This window comes from Saccopteryx leptura, chromosome 2 (assembly GCF_036850995.1).
Source record: "Saccopteryx leptura isolate mSacLep1 chromosome 2, mSacLep1_pri_phased_curated, whole genome shotgun sequence".
In the NCBI taxonomy this organism is placed as follows: Eukaryota; Metazoa; Chordata; class Mammalia; order Chiroptera; family Emballonuridae; genus Saccopteryx; species Saccopteryx leptura.
The window spans coordinates 273,409,354-273,428,976 of NC_089504.1; the positions used below are offsets into that span (position 1 = coordinate 273,409,354).

Sequence of the window (19,623 nt, forward strand, 5' to 3'; positions counted from 1 at the left end):
AGTATCTCTCACACCACCATTACTCTGATATTATTCGTATATGGCTTTCTAGTTTTCTCAACAACATTTATTAAAGAAATTGTTCTTCCCCCATTGTGTATTCTCAGCTCCTTTGTTGTAAGTTAATTGATCATATATATGGCTTTATTTCTAGGCTCCCTATTCTGTTCCATTGACCTAAGTGTGTACTTTAATGCTATGTTGATTACTATGACATACTGTTTTGATTACTATAGCTTTACAATATACAATTTGTCCGTAAAGTCATGGTGCACTTTTGACCGGTCACAGAAAAGTACCAAAAGACGATAGAAATATGAAATCTGCACCAAATAAAAGGAAAACTCTCCCAGTTTCATATCTAGTCAGTGCAGTTTGATGTGGGCTCACACACAGATTTTTTAGGGCTCCTTAGGTAGCCTCTATAGACTCGTCACTGACTGATGGCCTACCAGAACGGGGTTTCTCCACCAAACTGCCGGTTTTCTTCAACTGCTTATCCCACTGAGTAATGTTATTCCTATGTGGTAGCACTTTGTTATAAATGTGCCGATATTCACGTTGCACTTTGGTCATGGATTCGAATTTAGCGACCCACAGAACACACTGAACTTTCCTCTGTACCATCCACATCTTGACTGGCATGGCCGTGGGTTGCTCTGCTGTATACATGATGTTATGTCATTATCTGGGCATGTGCACATGATGCCACATCATCCTACAGAAACTGGGAGGGTTTTCCTTTTATTTGGTGCAGATTTCACATTTCTATCGTCTTTTGTTTCTTTCCTGTGACCGGTCAAAAATGCACAATGACTTTACGGACACACTGTAGTTTGAAATCAGGATGTGTAATGCCTCTAGCTTTGTTCTTCTTTCTCAAGATTGCTTTAGCTATCTGTAGTCTTTCATGGTTGCATACAGATTTTAGGGTTGTTTGTTCTATTACTGTAAAAAAAATACCATTGGAGTTTTGAAACTGTAGATTGCTTTGGTCAGTATGAACACTTTAATAATATTAATTCCCTCAACCCATGAGTACAGAATATTGCTATTTATTTGTATGTTATTCAATTTCTTTCATCAATGTCTTATAGTTGTCAGGGTACAGACATTTCCCCTCCTTGGTTAAATTTATTCTTATATATTATATTTTTTGTTTTAATTTTTAAAAATTTATTTGTTGATTTTAGAGAGATGAAGGGAGAGGGAAAAAGAGAGAGAGACAGGAATACCTATCTGTTTCTGTGTGTGTCCTGACTGGGGATTACGACCCACAACCTTTGCATATGGAAATGACACTCTAGCCAATTAAGCCTTCCAGGTAGGACTATTATATTTTTTTGATACAATAATAAATGATTGTTTTCTTTAAGGTATTCTTCTTTAAAAAAATCTTTATTGAGATATGATTCAAATACTATAAAATTCACTTATTTAAAGAGCATAAAGCAATGGCTTTTAGTATTTTTTTCCAGCATCTAAAATCTTTTTAATAACAAATTAGGATGTAGGGTTAGATGTTGTAGCTGTAGCTGACCCATTAGCCTCTTGCTGCTGAAACTCTGGCTCTTGGAACAAACGTAGGGTTTGGTGTAGTTGCGAGAGGTACCTGGCGCTTTGCTGAAATGCCTCTTTGCCCTTGCAAGGATCAGAGAGAAAGATGGTGCCACAGCCCTTGGAAAGTCCAGGGCCAGCTGGTCAAAGGTGAGGATTTTGCTTCTGGCCTCAAGGATATGGCTCCGGGTGTGGCTGCTCACTTGTGGTGCACACACCGTCAGCCTGGGCACCTCCTGGACGTGCACATCATCAGTTATAGTCCCTTAGTCCCTGCAACCACAGTAGTTTCGCTCTCCTGTCCAGGAAACTTCATCTTCCAGATCACGTGGAAAAGGGACTGAAGTGGGCGGTTGCTGCGACACAGGCACAAGCTCTTCAGCACCACTTGTTTTTAGGTGGAGTTGATTCGTCTGGCCAGAGACCTATACAGCTTGAGCAACAGCCTTGGGCACATGCTCTGGTTCTTGGCTCCTTGTGCCGAACCTTTTGGCCTTTGCTGTGGCAGATGTTGACAGCTGTGAGAGTGGGTCCTGCTCTACCAGATCTGGACACAGAAGTGTGCAACCATAACCACAACTGAAATTTGAAACATTTTACTACGAAGCAGTCACTCCCATTTCTCTGCACTCCCCAGCCCTAGGCAACCTCTGATCTATTTCGTCTCGATAGTTTTCCCTGTTCTGGACATTTCATATTAAAGGAATAATACAGTATGTAGTCTTTTGTGATTGGCTACCTCCACTTAGGGTGTTTTCAAGGTTAGTTCATGTTGTAGCATGTATCAATATTTTATTTCTTTTTATGGAAGAATAAATCCATTGTATAGATGTGCCATTTTTTGTTTGTCTACCCACCAATTGATGAAAATTTAGGTTATTTCCCTTTTTGGGCTACTCTGAGTAATGGTGCAATGAACACTTATGTACAAGTTTTTGTGCGGATGTTTGTCTTTATTTCTCTTAGGTGCATACCTAGGAGTGAAATTACTGTGTCATACATTATCTGTATGTCTAACCTTTTGAGAAGCTGCCAAACTGCACCTTATTACATTCCCACTAGCAATGAATGAGAGCTCCAATTTCTCCATATCCTTGTTATTGTCAGTCTGATAATAGAATTCTGGTGGGTATGAAGTGAGATATATATGCATTTTTTCCTATTTTCCGAAGTTAGAAGCAGGGAGGCAATCAAACAGACTCCTGCATGTGCCCAACCGTGATCCACCCAGCATGCCCACTAGGGAGCGATGCTTTCTCCATCAGGGGCATTGCTCTGTTCTAACCAGAGCCATTCTAGCGCCTGAGGCGAAGGCCATGGAGCCATCCTCAGTGCCCGGGCCATCTTTGCTCCAATGGAGCCTTGGCTGCAGGAGGGGAAGAGAGAGACAGAGGAAGGAGAGGGGGAAGGGTGGAGAAGCAGATGGGCGCTTCTCCTGTGTGTCCTGACTGGGAATCAAACCCTGGACTTCCACACGCTGGGCTGACACTCTACAGCTGAGTCAACCAGCCAGGGCCTATATATTTGCATTTTTTTTTGAGAAATGTCTATTCCAATCCATTGCCCACTTTTTAATAGGGCTCTGTGTCTTTTTATTATTTATTGGATGGATGCGTGTTTGGGTGGCAGAGTGCAGGAGAAAAAGCTTAGATATGGAGGAGCGTAAACACTAGTGAGGAATGAGAAATAAAACAGACTGGCCAGAGAATAATAGCATTTGTGTAAGTGATGTGAATCTACATTTAGTAGAGATGGTTGCAACACATCTCTATTTACCTATTGAGTGGGGATAACAATGAGACACAATGCCATAAGGAACCAGGGTTCAAACGTAGGATGGGCTTATCAATAGAAGCTGATGCCACTGCTGTAACTGACTGCCTAAAATGGGATGGTCACCGACTTAGGAATAGTAAGTGTGATCTGATTTAATCCTCCCCACCACTCTATGAACTTTTCTGTTTTTCAGCTGGGGAAACTAATGGGCAGAGAAGTTAAATAACTTGCCCCAGGCCACCTAGTAAATGGCAAAGATGAACTTCAAACCCAGTGCTGTCTGCCCCTGAAGTATTGATACAAAGACAGCTTCAGTATACCACCTAGGAGATACAACTGAAGAGGCAAGTTCGGGGGAGATTATTGGGTAGGACCTTCACTATTCAGAAAGAGTTTATACTTAATTTGGAGGCATCGGATAGCAGCCATTCTTGGGCAGGCGAGGCCAGGAGCTACATTTAGAAAAGATAAAATTGGATGGTTTGTAGTAGGGAATACCAGAAGGTGGCGGATAGGCTAGGACAGGTGTGGCCAACAGTTTTTGCCCCCGGGGCCAGATTAGAAAGAAAACTTTTTTCACAGGCCGGACGAAATATTAAAATTTAAAAATGTTAAATACAAAAGCGATTTGTTTACATAAACAAAATTTTATTATGTAATTTGTTTATGAATAAATGTAAGTAATTTAGTACAACAAATTAACAAAAAATCTTTATAATGGAATTTAAAAAAAAAATAAAGAAGTATCGCAAATCCATTCGACCAATTATTGGAAGTTAACCCTAGATTAGTCACACTTGGAATTCTTTTCTGCATATCACTATCTTCTTAAATATCTCGATTTCCAATAATCAAAGACACTTCCACTTCTGACTAGCTAAGATTTTAACTTTCATTGTTGTACAATGGTTAGATATCTTAGTTTATGTATAACAATTTAAATGTACCACTTATTTCATTTCCACAGTGCATCGTGTGGAGAATATTAAAAATTTAATCACGGGCCACGTAAATTCATTACACGGGCCGGCTTTGGCCTGCAGGCCATATGTTGGCCATGCCTGGGCTAGGAGGCTGTTAAAATAGTCCAGGTGAAAGGTAGAGAGGCAGAACTGAAGAGGTCGTAGGGAACCAGGCAGGGATGGCAGATAAATTGTGTTATGCTTGAGCCAGCCTCTGCTGGCTCACGAGGGCCAGTTACTAAATTTTCAACCAATTGTTAAATACTACCTTTGTTATAAATTAAGTGGCATAAACTTCCAAATTCAAATTTTATATTAAAATCAAATATATATTCAAAAGTTACCACTTTCTACTTATTTCACCAGCTTTTACTATTATCTATGCTCTTAAGGTTGTTTCCATCTATTTTATCTGTGTGGTAGACATGCTCTGTGATGATGCTGTACTGCACATCTCTTTCCAAGGTTCAGTGACATCATACCGATACCTTGAAATTGGCCGTATGGGGTATTGATAGCATGGAAGTTAGCAAATTCCATAAATCAGGAGTTTTCTCTGGGGGATGCTGGTTGCTAGACATTTCCCAACATACCACTGGAGAGAAGGAAGAACATGTAGAGTCAGGCAGCTCCACAGATGTGGTCCAGAGGGAGAGGCAAAGATGTGGTGTGAAGGTTTTGGTCTGTGACACGGGCTGGAGGTGCGGGTGGCTCGGTGCACAGGAGGAATGTGGGAGGTGAAGCCACGAGGACAGGCTGACCAGAAGTGCTTCCTTGAGGAGGCAGGTCTTTCAGGATTTGAGAGAGAGGAGTGGGTAAGAGCAAGCATGGTCATGCACATGGCGCACCTATGTTTTATCTCTGGGTACTTTGTTTGGTCCCCTGATTTATTCGGCCACAGGGGTGGAGTTTCCCAGACAGAGGCTGTTTGATCAATGCCTGAGTGCTCACATCAGGGGTCTCCTAGGTGCCAAGTGCAGAGGATCTAAATTGAAATCTTCCTTCCTCAGAGGCAAGCTGGAACCACCACACTCCATCTTTCCTGGACAGTTACAAAAGAAATCCAGCTCTAGGGGATAGCATGTGTGGTGAGAATCCAAAGGTTACTTACTTATAACTAACCTCGGACCTTGGACAAGTTGCTTAACCACTCTAACCCTCAGTTTCCTCATCTGCTAACTTAGAACGTTGGACTAAGAGCTTTCCGGCTCGGGTTGCCCTTTCTGCCATGTCTCCTGGCAGCCTGCACAACTGCTGGGCAGACTTGACTGAGTTCTGGGGGCTCTGCTCCCAAGATTATAATTTATGAAGCAATCATTTGTCTGGACGTCATCCATCAGGAGGGAAAGGAAGGCCTGTGATCCCATCAGCCTGAGTAAAGGCGACAGAAAGGCTTTATCAAATGAAATGGGACGGATGGATGGCGGACTTCCCAGTGTCAGGGAGATATTGATTCAGGCAAATAGATGATCTATCACATGAATATCTCAGAGGCTGTTGCAAATAGAGACACCGCGGTGTGGGGAGTGTTTTTACATAATGAAGGATGGCTTGTTGGTGCCGCATCATTGCCACGAGAAGTGATGCGTGGAACCCCAGCCTCACATCCTGGGCCATGTGCTATGGAAACAATGCTGCTCTTTCATCACCACAGGTATGTGGGGAAATATACAGTCGTGGTCCTAATAAAATCAGAGGGAGAGAGATGATGGCAGCTCCTCCAGGGATCCAGAGCTGTCTGGGACCAGGCAGGGTGTGAGGCTGCTAATTGGACTTTCCTGAAGCTCTCTGTGGAGTAACTGTGGACTCCCTGCATCATCTGTCTTGCCAGTGAGCACACAGAAGCCCTTTATCAGGCCTTTGTTGTGCTAATTATTGTAACATCAATGGACATATCTTAATCAGAGGTGCCCTAGCTTTCCCTTTACACCACACCTGCTACTTTTCTCTCTATTGGCATCTGAGCCTAGAAATAAACCTGCTTTGCCAATACAGGGACTGAACTCAGAGAACTCATGTGACTCACTGAGGTTTTTCTGCTGTCTGGCCCAAGAGCTCAGACCAGAATTCAGGTTTCCTACATCGCCCAGGGCTGATGTCCACCGTATGTCAGTTTGGAAGCATGCCACAGAGAAAGCCCACCTCAGGAAACCTCTGTGCCCCATCTGGAAACCTCAAACACTGCCCTTCATCCAGACCAGTGTTGAAGGAAGAGCCAGTTACTTGCCAGCCTTTCTCTCCGAATATACCTTCTCTAGTCTCTCAGCTTGTTTCCTAGCCTGTGTATTCCAAATACCATTTCTAAGCCTCAGTTTCCACATCTATAAAACGAAGATGAACTCCTTCAGCATGTGTTACTTGAGCTTGTTTTATGTGTCAGGTTCTAAGATATAGGCTGATAATAATAGTGCCCACTATCCTGGTCAGTTAGCTTAGCGGTAGAGCGTCGGCCCAGTGTATGGAAGTCCCCATTGGATTCCCTGTCAGGGCTCATAGGAGAAACAACCACCTGCTTCTCTCCCCTCCCCCCTTCTTCTCTCTCTCTTTCTCTATCTCGCTCTCTCTACTCCCCTCCTGCAGCCATGGCTCAATTGGTTTTAACGAGTTAGCCTTGGGCATTGAAGATGGCTCCGTGGCCTCTGCCTCAGACACTAAAAAGAAAATAAATAAAAATAAAAAATAATGGCTTGGTTGCTCAGCAACCAGAACAAGGGCTTCAGATGGGCAGAGCATCGCCCCCTAGTGGGCTTGCTGGGTGGATCCTGGTCCAGGTGCATGTGGGAGTCTGTCTCTCTGCCTCCTCGTCTCTCACTAAAATTAAAAAAAAAAAAATAGTGCCTATCTCACAGGTAGTTTGGCTAAAATTAAGTGAAACAAAAGGCAAGTAAAATGTGAAGCCTAGTGCCTGGCCAATGACAAACGTTCCAGGTGTGTTGGTAATTAACTTGAGTGAAGTTCCCCTAAATATCGGTATTTTTTCCTTTTATAGATATTTGAGGGCCTGATCCATCTGAGGGTTTGGGAGTAAATAGAGCATAGTCCCTGTCGTTGAGGGGCTCTGTCTTCTGGTATGGGCCATCTGGGTTTGTGTCCTGCCTCTGCTACAAGCATAAATGTGCAGGCTCATATATGGGGTCAAAATTATGTATGCAAACGTTTAGTCCTTTGCTTTGAATTTAGTTAATGATGCACATTATTATAATATGTATTATTATTAAACAGATACACATACTTTCAATGCAATATGAACATACTAGATACCTAGAACACAATTACCCTTAAATTAGTGATGCTGAGTATCATTATTGATAGACAAACAGATACTGTCAATGTCATGTGCAAACCAAAAGTAAAGGAACTGCGAGGGGTTGAACTGGTCCTTCACAGGTATAGTGAAATTGCTCTGGAGGGAAAGGAAGCGAAGGGTCGCCACAGTAGAGGGAACAGAATTTGCAAAGGCTGGGCATTCAGGGGAAGGGGGCACGTTCTGTGTGGGGGAAAGGGAGAGCTGGGGAGGGTGCCGCAGGTGAGACTGGTGAAAGACCCTGTAAGACACTAGGGGATTCGTCATGTAGGAACTGGCACTGGGAGCCATTGCAGACTTTTAAAGGCATATTTTGGGATGGGACGCAGGGACCAGGCTTTGAGTACCTGCAGCAGGCTGCTTTTTCTGGCCCCTTCTGTCACTCTACCTACTTCATCCAGCTCAATAGCCAACCAGTAGCATTGAAACTCATGCCCTCCTGTCCCTGCTGTGGGGGTGCCAGCCTGGGGTGGAGCCTCTGCTCACCCTGCCCGCTGTGTGACCCTGTCTTGCTAGGAGCTGCGCCGAGCCAGGCTGTTTTGACTTCCTCTTAGCAGAGCTCAGTGGCAGAGACCTCACAGTCGGGGGAGCATCCCTATGGTGGATGCCTAGCGCTTGATTTGGGGGGATCCTACCAACCAGTCTCCCTGGGGTGGGCACATAAAGATGCGGCCTGAGAAGAAGCTGCCCTGCAGGTCCACCGAGGCAGGGAAGTTTCAGATCCCGCTCTGTTCTTCCTCCGTTTCTCTTTCTTCTCCGTTGTCATTTCGGTACTTCCCGAAGGCTGCCTTTCTGTTCTGCATTAATGACGTACCTTTTCCCACTTAACCCCTTGAGATTTTAGCAATGTTATTAACTTGTCAACAGGTTTCCCTCCTATTTTAATTACTCTTGCTCAGCAGCAGATGGTGGAAGAAAGGCCCAGCTGATGTCTGCGTCGCTGCTCCCTTTCAGGAGTGGCTGTTTCATCTTTCCTGGCGACCTTTGTAGGTAGAAGTCACCTGTCTGTGTGGCATTGAAGCCGAGCCCAGTTCTCCCCCTCAGCATACAGAGAGCTACTTTCCTTTGCTGCATCTGTGGTGTTTAAAGGGCTGTCAAGCCCCCCACCCCGGAGGGCAGGGCTGTGTGTATAGAGCAGAGACTCCAGGCCCTGCCCTTACAGGGCTTCTACTTTCTCTCCTGTTAGGAAATACTCCCTGGGAAAAATGTAAAAAGGAAGGGAAATCTCCCGGTATCAGCCTTCTGATTTGTTGTCCTGAAACTTCCAGAGCCCGTGTGGTTCCATGAAGACAAACAGCCTCGCAGCCCAGCTGGGTCTTCTATGAAATCAGGACCTTCCTGAGTCCTCCTGACCATAAATAGGCAAATGTCAGCAACCAGCCCCAGGAGACCTGGGAAATCTGCATTTGCAGATAATCCTACTGGTGGAACCACTTAAAGTTTAAACCCTAGTTAATAATGGTCAGCCACTGAAGCTATCCACCTCCCCAGCCCCCCTCCCGCCCCGATGCCATCCTTGAAATAAAAGCTTTCAGGCTCCTGAGCAAACCTGAGAGTATGGCTAAGGTGCAGGAGGGCCTGTTTGGGCAGGCGGGGCTTTGGAACTGCTGAGCTCCGTCACTGTGCAGGTAGCCATCTCTGTTCCTGCTGCTTCTGCCTGCTGACCTCGTTTTTCTGACTTTCCTGAGAATTGTCACAAAAATAATGGAGAATGGTAAGTCTCCCCATGTTGCTCTGACGTGGCTAAAGAGAGGCTCTTCTAGGATTTCTTCAGTCAGGACCTTGGTATCTGGGGTCTGGTGTTACTACCTCTTATCTCATGTGTGTTAGCTGACTCTCCAACTGAATCATAAGCTCCTTGAGGTCGGGACCTCTACTTATACTTTGTGCACATTATGCTAATAGGTAACCTGCGTACAAAGTCAGAGGTAGTCATTATTTTGATCATCATGGTTTAATTTAATAGTTTTAAAACACTGTAAGGGTCAATATCATGATTGCCATTTTATAGATGATGAGGAAAGTTGCAATGCGTTAACTAGGGTCCCACAGCTAGAAAGTGGCAGAGTCAGGACTTGAACCAGGCTTAGCAAAGCCTGTGCAATTTCTACCACATCACACCATATAGCATACGCACCAGGTCTGGGTCTCTAGGCTGTATGATTACTAAAATGAGCCTGTATCACAAGTTCTCATTCCTGAACTTTGTAGCCTTGTTTGTCTCCTGGACAGTCCTGATCTTGGGGAGAGAGTAGCGGAGAGATGCCAGCAGAGCCGGTGGGTGTGGTTGAGTCTGTGTGCTGGAGTCTGATAGCCCCCACTTACCGCACTTAACTGATTACTATTTTATTTTGTTTCAAAGATATACACACATGTAGTCGCAGTTTTCTTCAAAAGGAATTTCTCAGTAGAACCACAAAATCAAGAACGTCACTTGAGTGATGATTTTCTCAATTCTCCCAAGGATGGTACGTAACTAATACCATTCCAGATGCGTGGGAGAGAAATTAATTCATTACACAGAAACGGATGCCTTAGGACCGTGGCATTCAAAGTGTGATACTTGAATTCCTGGATGTCTCTGTTGCCTCCAGGAGATTCGTGAGGTCAAAACATTTTTCATACTAATACGAAGACATTACAGTTGACCCATGGACAGCACGGATTTGAACTGCCCAGGTCTACTTGTACCCTGACACTCACGGTTCAAACCTGGTATTCCAGGGTCACCTCTGGAGTTGGGAATCTGCATTATGTGGACTGTCCTGAAACTTCCAGAGCCCGTGTGGTTCCATGAAGACAACCAGCCGATTGTAAGTATACTCAGATTTTTGGCTGTGTGGGAAGTCAGTGCTCTTAACCCTGTGTTGTTCACGGGTCAGTTGTGTTTTCCTTTTTCATGGTCTTGACAGTTGCTCTGATTCTGGAAAAGCAGCAGTGTATAAAACCACAGGCGCCTTAGCATGAATCAAGCACTGGCACCAAATTGCACTAGGAATCATTATATACAGTTCTCACCATCACACATGTGTTGGGAGAAAATAGTTTTCCCTTAAGAATTACTTTATTAGGTTAAATAAATTCTTTGTGTGACAAAATAAGAAATATTTGTAAAGAACTTCTGCTGTGTAAAGTACCAGGAACACCTTGAGGAAAAGCAGTTGTATAATAGAGTTGTGGGCTGAACTAGCAGATTTTTCCATAGAACACCATTTTTATTTGAAAGAATGACTGACAGGTAGACTATCATTTTTTTTTCAAACGTGGGTATTTAGCAGTTATTTTCCAACAAATTCATCGGTGAGCCAGTTAGTTCAAGGAAAAATGATATATCTTTCCTACAATAAAATTGAGTTTTCGAGCGAAAATTAGAATTTTGGAAAGCCTATATCTACCACTGTGAACTTGGCGGCCCCCCAATTCTTTAAGATTTTTCTGATGAGATTGATGGTGATATTAATGATTGTGACTTTTGAAAATATTGTGTAATGAATTATGTTAACATTTAGAAGGATGTGCATAACTCACTGAACTAACACTTTACAAATGTCCAATGCATATTATTATAAAATCATACATGAATAAAAAGAATCACTCAAAGGGCAAGAAAAACCAGTGATTTTCATGTAATAGAGTATATAAAGTTCATTGATATGATTTTAGGTTCTACATTATAACTAACCTTTAAAAAACTATCATTTGTTGCACTTTGGTATAGAATCAAAGAATATCCCCAATTATTAGACAAGGCTATTGAAATTATTCTCCCTTTGTATGGCTGGATTTTTTTCATTTACTTTTATCACAAGAATATATGTCACAAAGATTGCTTGAAGAAGTAGATATGCAAACCTAAGTGTTTCCCTTAAGTCAGACATTAAAAAATTTTTTCAAAAAAATGAAGCAATGCACTATTCTTATGATTTTTTTTCAAAAATAGTTTAATAAAAATCTGTGGTTTTATCAACACATAATGGATTTATTATTATTTGTCAAATAAATACTTAAAAGTTTTTTCTCAATTAAAAATTTTAGTATATAAATATCGTTATTTATAATCCGTGTAAACCAAAACTCTTTTGAGTACTCAGTGATTTTTTTTTAGAGTATTAAGAAATGCTGAAATAAAATGTGTTTAAGAACTGCTCTCTTGTAGCCTTAGCTTTAATCTTCTCACAGACTCTATATCTTCAGAGTAAAGTTCTACAAGAATTGCTATGCTCTACCTTGGCCGGTTGACTCAGTGGTAGAGCGTCAGCCTGGCGTGCAGGAGTCCCGGGTTCGATTCCCAGCCAGGGCCCACAGGAGAAGCGCCTATCTGCTTCTCCACCCCACGCCCCTCCTTCCTCTCTCTCTCTTCCCCTCCTGCAGCCAAGGCTCCACTGGAGCAAAGTGGGCCCGGGCACTGAGGATGGCTCTATGGCCTCTGCCTCAGGTACTAGAATGGCTCTGGTTGCAGCAGAGCAACACCCCAGATGGGCAGAGCATTGCCCCCTGGTGGGCATGCCGGGTGGATCCCAGTTGGGTGCATGCGGGAGTCTGTCGGACTGCCTCCCCGTTTCCAACTTCAGAAAAATACAAAAAAAAAAAAAAAAAAAGAAAGAAAAAGACAGTGAATCTCATTTTCTTTAATAACTTTCTGAGAAAAGATGCATAGAAAGTGAATTTCTTGAGACCTTGGCTGTTTTAAAATAATATATTATACTCTTATACTTAATTCATACTTTTGTTAGGTATAGAATTCTAGGTTAAAATAGTTTCCTTTAGAATTTTGATGGCTTTCCTAGAACTTTTTAGATCCTGGAGTTGCTGTTCAAAAGTTCAAAGCCATACTGATGACCAATCCTTTTATATAATCTGTCCCTACCCCAAATCCACACTGCAAACATGATTGTAGGGTTCCTTCTTTTTCTTGAGTGTTCTGAAATGTCATGTTTATATAACAGTGTGAGTTTGTTCTTACCCATTTCTAATTTGGTTGGGATTTGCTAGATCTTTTTAATCTGGAAACATGTTTTTCAGTTCTGGGAAATTTTCTTGAATTGCTTCATGTTTGTTTTCATGTCTTGTGTTGTTTCTTTCTAGAATTTCTTCTATTTGAATATTGGATCTCCTGAACAAGTCTTCTAATTTTCTTATCCTTTCTCTTCTATTTTCCTTTCTGTTTCTCTCTGTGTTTCTCTGCTCTGTCTCTCTTTCATTGCTCTGGTTTACTTTCTATAAAATAATGTTCTCAACTTAATCTTTGAATTCTTTATTATTATTATTAAGTGAGATGTGGGGAGGCAGGGAGACAGACTCTCACATGTGCCCTGACCAGGATCTACCTGGCAAGCTCCCTACGAGGGATGCTCTGCCCATCTGGGGCTGTTGTTCCATTGCTGAGCAGCCGAGCTATTTTAGTGCCTGTGGCTAGTCCATGGTGCTATCCTCAGAGCCTGGGGCCAACTTGCTTGAATGACTCATGGCTGTGGGAGGGGGGACAGAGAGAGGGAGAGTGAGAAAGAGAGAGAGAGAAGGGGGAGGGGTGGAGAAGCAGATGGTCACTTCTCCTGTGTTCCCTGACCAGGAATCAAATTCAGGACTTTCACATGCTGAGCCAAGACTCTACTGCTGAGCCAACCAGCCAGGGCAATCTTTGAATTCTTATATTGAATATTTTATTCCTTCAGTCATCTATTTAAGTTCCAAGAGCACTTTTTGTTCTCTTAATTTTTGTTTACAATTTGCTGTTACTGTTTCATAAAATATCTCTCTTGTCATTTTCCTGAGAACATTAATGATACAAAACTTCAAGCCCTGGCTAGTTGGCTCAGCGGTAGAGCGTTGGTCCAGCATATGGATATCCTAGGTTCGATTCCCAGTCAGGGCACACAGGAGAAGTGACCATCTTCTTCTCCACCCCTACCCCTTGTCTCTCTCTCTTTCTCTCTTTTTCTCCCACAACCATAATTGATTGGTTTGAGTATATCAGCCCCAGGCTAAGGATGGCTCCCTGGAGCCTTCACCTCAGGCACTAGCTTAGTTGCAAGCATCAGCCCCAGACATGGCTTGCTGGGTGGATCCCAGTGGGGATGCATGTAGGAGTCTGTCTCTGAATCTCTCCTCCTCTCACTTGGGAAAGAAGAAGAAATACACTTTACATTTTCTTTGTTTTTCTTGGATTGTCTGTTTTCTTCAAGTTATTTTTTCTCATTTTTTTGGCCTCTCTTTTTCATTAGAAGTTTCCTTCAAATTATTAGAAATCCTTGGTCATCTGCTCATATTTTTGAACAAGCACTAAAAAGCAAACTGAAATCTCTGGGTGGGATTTGTTGACTATGGAGCTTCACTATAAGGAGATCAGGGTGGACCATTTGTTGGGAAACCTCCAATGTGAAATTTTTTTTTTTTCCTTTAGGATCCAAAAGAAACGTTATTGGACTCCAAGAATGGTCTTTCAAGCGTCTACCTACTTGTGAGCATTCTGGAAACTGGGAGAAGAAGGCAAGGTCATAAAATACTGAATATAAATATTTATTTTGAGCTTATTTAGAGTATGAGCCCTTTCTTCAACTCTGGCTCATACCTACCATTCCAAAGACTCTGAATTTTACTCTTTTTAGAGATTAAATCTCCAGTTTTTCTCCCTGAGATATAACAGCCAATCACCCGGGTACTTAAAATGGGGTAAGAGGATTGATTGCTTATTTGTGTGTGGTTAGTTCCTTTATTTTTAAAATTATTTTTTAATTTTTTTATTTACAGTGGGCATACAATATTTTATTAGTTTCAGGCATACAACCCAATGATCAGACATTTATATAACTTACAAAGTGATCACCCTGATATATCTAGTATTCATCTGACACCATACATAGCTATTACAACATTACTGACTATATTCCCTATGCTGTACTTTGCATCCCTATGACTATTCTATTTTGTACTTTTTAATCCCTTCATCACCCCCCCCATAATCCCAACCCCTCACTCATCTGTCATCTTCAAATTGTCCTTTGTATCTATGAGTCTCTTTCAGTTCTGCCTGTTAATTTATTTATTTTTGTTTGTTTGTTTTTAGATTCTATATATAAATGAAATAATCTGGCATTTGTCTTTCTCTGTCTGACTTATTTCACTCAGCACAAGACCCTTTAGGTCCATCTCTGTTGTTGCAGATGGCAAAATTACATTCTGTTTTATGGCCAAGTCATATTTCATTGTATATATATGTACAACTTCTTTATCCATCCATCTATTGATGAACGCTTAGGTTGCTCCCATATCTTGGCTATTGTAAGTAATGCTGCAATGAACATATATAGATGCATATATTTTTTTGATTTAGTATTTTGTGTTTCTTTGAATAAATACCAGAAGTAGAATTACTGGATTCATTTTAGTCTTTTGTTGCAGCCTTTGTTTTAAAGTATATTTTGTCTGGTCTAAGTATTGTTACCTCAACTTTTTGTTTTTTTCCAGTTACATTGTCATATCTTTTTCCATCCTCCTACTTTTAGTCTGTGTGTCTTTCTATCTCAAGTGAGTCTCTTGTACACAGTATATGTAAGGTCTTGTTTTTTTATTCATTCAACAACCACATGCCTTTTGATTTTAGCATTTAATACATTAGCATTTAATGTAATTATTGACAGATATTGATGTTTTATTATTCATATTTTTGATACTTTTTATTCTTCTTCTTAATGAAGGCCCTTTAACATTTCTTGTAACACTGGTTTGGTGGTGATGAGCTACTTTAGCTTTTTCTTGGCATGGGCACCACTTCATTTCTTACTTGGGGGAAATTACTGCCTTTAAAAGAGCTATGAGAAATTAATGTCTGGGCTGCGCTCTTTTTTAAATTTTTATTTATTGATTTTAGAGAGAGAAGAAGGGATAAAGAGAGAGAGAAACATTGACTTGTTCCACTTATTTATGCATTCATTGGTTGATTCTTATATATACCCTGACCAGGGATTGAACTAACAACCTTGGTGTATTGTGACAGCACTCTAATCAACTGAGCTACCCGGCCAGGGCTGTGCTTCTGAGGTAGGGTGGGGCAGTGGGTGGGAGCTCACGTTTAAAGTTACATAAGCTAGGTCTTGTTCTGCCTTTCACGAGCTGTGTGTTGTGTCACTAATCTAAGGTTCAGTTTTCTCATAAAATAATGGGGTAATGATACCATACCATCTTCTTCATCGAGTTCATGGGAAGATTATACAAGGCACCTTATTTAGCACAGTGCTCAATGAATAGTAAGTGCTATATAATGGTATTTTGGTTGCAAATGACAGAATAAGATTGAATCAAAAGCTAGTGTCAAGTTCTAGATTTGTCATTAATTAGCTGTGTGAATTTTTGGGAAAATGTTTAACTTCTTGGTACCTTAATTTTCCTCATTTATAAAATGAGGGGAATGGGCAAATTAGTATCTTTTAAAGTGAGACACAATGAACTATTTGCATCCAAATTGCCTGGATCCTTAGTAACATAATGCAGATTCCCAGGTCCACTGCAGTCCCACAAAATCATCAGTTCCTCCAGGATATCTGTTCTATACTGCCTCCTTTGCCATTGTATGCATCTATAAAATGGATTTAAGTATCAGCTAAGTTATCAGGAGGAACTTTCCACAAGGATCAAAAGGATCCTGCAGCAAGATAAAACAGCGTGTGGAGGTTTGCATGGATTTTCCACCAAGTAGGTAGGTTTTTTTGTTTGTTTTTTAGTGAGAGGAGGGGAGAGAGAGAGACAGACTCCTGCATGCACCCCTACCGGGATCTACCCAGCAACCCTCATCTTGGACCAATGCTCAAAACAACTGAGCTATTCTCAGTGCCTGAGGCTAACATTTGGACCAACCAAGCCACTGGTGCAAAAGGGGAAGAAAGGGAGAACGGAGAGAGAGAAGGGGAGAGAATAGATGATCACTTCTTAAGTGTGCCCTAACCAGGGATCGAACTTGGGATGTTCATACACTGGACTGAGGCTTTAGCCACTGAGTCAACCAGCCAGGGCCCCACGTAGGTAGTTTTAAGTTCTTTTTTAGCCCATACCAGGAAATCTAGATTTGTGGAATGAATGTACTTCTTTCCTATGTCCACAGGAGGTCAGTGAAATAATAGACCTATCTTTTTCTTTAAAAAAAAATAATTTCAGAACAAAATAATTTTGAACAGTTTTGTTATAGAAGTGGAATGCTTACATTAAAAAAGATAGGTCTTATTTACCAATAGGCTTCTTGGGCGACTGTTTTTGAGTTTCTGTGTAGCCTAAAACTCAGCAGTGCCCTGCTCCTTATAGAAGGTACATTAGCTTTCAGGTTTATAAACTTGAATCCAGCATCAGGTTTTCAAAATAACTGTCTCTGGAGCTCTGGGAGTCATTTGAAGGCAGAGAAAATGCTCTACTTTGAATCTCTCCAGGGCGCCTCTTTAGAAGAGTTCAAGATGTCTGGATTGTGATGTTTCCTGTGTTGACCTACTGCACCTGGTGCAAAGGGATTATTAGTTGAGAATAGAGATGAGATAAAGAAGGCTCAGAGAGGCCAGACACCTGACTGAGGATACACAGCAGCAAAATGGAGATCAGACCCTAGATGCCTTACCTCATCATCAAGGCCCTTCTTTACATGATTAATGTCGTGGGGTGTTCAAGCCAACTGTTCTCTTAGGCAATTTACACTATCCTGTTTGTCTTTTATCGAGTTTCTGCCTGGAACTCAGCAGTTGGTCTTTTCTGTAGCCCAGTTTCTTTTTTCTTCTTTTAGAACCAAGTCATCAGGTGAGAATGAAAGAAGTAGGACCATCAGGGAAGGGCCCATAGTCATGTGCGTAGGGGTCTGTATCACTTCCTGAGCCTTGTCATTGCCCTGGCACCAGACCCTGGGCTTGCCCTTAGAGCTGGCAACAGTGACCGCTCACTGTGAGGCTGCAGGGCTCTGCTGAGTTTCCTTCTCTGTAGTTTTTTTTTTTTTTGTATTTTTCTGAAGCTAGAAATGGGGAGAGACAGTCAGACAGACTCCTGCATGCGCCCGACTGGGATCCACCCGGCACGCCCACCAGGGGGCGATGCTCTGCCCACCAGGGGGCGATGCGCTGCCCCTCCGGGGCATCGCTCTGTTGCGACCAGAGCCACTCCAGCGCCTGGGGCAGAGGCCAAGGAGCCATCCCCAGCGCCCGGGCCATCTTTGCTCCAATGGAGCCTCGCTGCGGGAGGAGAAGAGAGAGACAGAGAGGAAGGAGAGGGGGAGGGGTGGAGAAGCAGATGGGCGCTTCTCCTGTGTGTCCTGGCTGGAAATCGAACCTGGAACTTCTGCACGCCAGGCCTACGCTCTACCACTGAGCAAACCGGCCAGGGCCCCTTCTCTGTAGTTTTGGTTTAACTGTATGTAGGTGGATTTCTGACTGATACATCCAAAATCCAGAAAGTGCCAGGTCACAGATACTTGACTCAAAGTGAGAGATCATGCTGATCCACGTTAACTAACTCATGCGTTCATTCATTCACTCAGTGACCTGATAGTGCAGAAGAAACTCCTATGTGCCAGGTATTTCCCTGTACACTGGGGTTTCAGAGACAAGCAGGATGTGGTTGTTTTCAAGCAGAGGAGGTAAAAAAATAAAACCAATGACTGTGTTACATTCGGAAAAGTGCTACGGTAGATGTATACCTAGGAGAATATAGAAACATAAACAGCAGGACTTCTCTTACTTAGAGAGGATAAATGACATTTTTCGGTAAATAACATTTTTCACACATCCTTGAAAACATCCTATGTATGACTTCTGGTGAGGGTGAGTGAAAGACAAGGAGAGAAGGAAGAGCATATCTGTGGGCAGGGCCTGGGGCTCCCTCCCTTACAAGGCTTCCTGTGGGACTGAGGAATACGCTGGGCCAGTCCCACTGAATGAGATTTGCTGGCAAGTTCCATGTGAAGTGCTCCTCTACTTGGAGACATTGCTGAGCATAGCAGTCTTCCAGACTACAGAACGGGGTGCTCCTCTCACCCACCATTTCCTTCCTAAGAGTTTTTGGTCAAAACAGAGGTTCTGAGCGAATCCTGAGTACCAGTTCTCATGGATCCAATGAGAAGCCCATTTGGCTAAGCCACAGCAGGGCCAGCAGCCCATGTTTGGATTGACCTGGGTAGGTCTAGACATTTCTGCCTTCATGTTCTGGGGATGACCACTTCCCCCATTATGCAAACATTTCTTCTGTCACTTAAATACTGTCTTTTGTTGCTCATCCTTGTGTGCCTAGAATGTCTCAGTTTTCCTTTTTTTTTTTTTTCTTTTTCTTTTCCTTTTCTTTTCTTTTTATTAATTGAGAGCAAGGGAGGCAGAGACAGACTACTGCATGTGACCCTAGGACATCCAGCTGGCAAGCCCCCTGTAGGTGATGCTTTGCCCATCTGAGGAGTTGCTCTGTTGCTTGAGGTGGAAGCCAGGAAGCCATCTAAGAACTGAAGCCAACTTGCTCCAATACAGCCTTGGCTGCAGGATGGAGGGAGAAAGAGAGGAGGATGGGTAGGTAGAGGGGTGGAGAAGTAGATGGTTGCTTCTCCTGTGTGCCCTGACCGGGAATCAACCCAGGACTTCCACAAGCTGGGCCCATGCTCTACTACTGAGTCAACTGGCCAGGACCTGTCTCAGTTTTCAAACTAGTGTCTCAGGAAACCCCTCAGTCCTGGGGACAATCTGGATGGTTGGTCATTCTATATGGTTCTCCCACTTTCATTCATACTTTTCCCTACACATTTGCTTCCCTCTCTTTTCTCCTTTCCTCCTTGCTTGGAAGTGTAGGTGTTCTAGTCATTCCAAAGGTGAAGCTTCACCCCTGCCGCTGGTTATTTCACAGCATGCCTACACCGCATACCCTTTGGGGGAATTTCTACTTATACCACTCTTACTTTTAAGATCTCTTTTCTGTAGGGCATATTTCCTCCTTCTGGCCACTGATTTGATGAGGAGTGGTTTCTGCTAGGCAACCAGTGTCTTGGGTTAAACTGGGCTCTGATCTGCTCTCTCTCTCTCT

At 42.7% G+C, this 19,623-nt stretch overlaps 1 pseudogene; it reads right to left on the reverse strand.

Moving 5' to 3' along the window:
• Nucleotides 1–1,481: 1,481 nt before the first annotated feature.
• LOC136391998 (large ribosomal subunit protein eL18-like) overlaps nt 1,482–19,623 on the reverse strand; it is a 57,953-nt pseudogene continuing 39,811 nt past the window's right edge.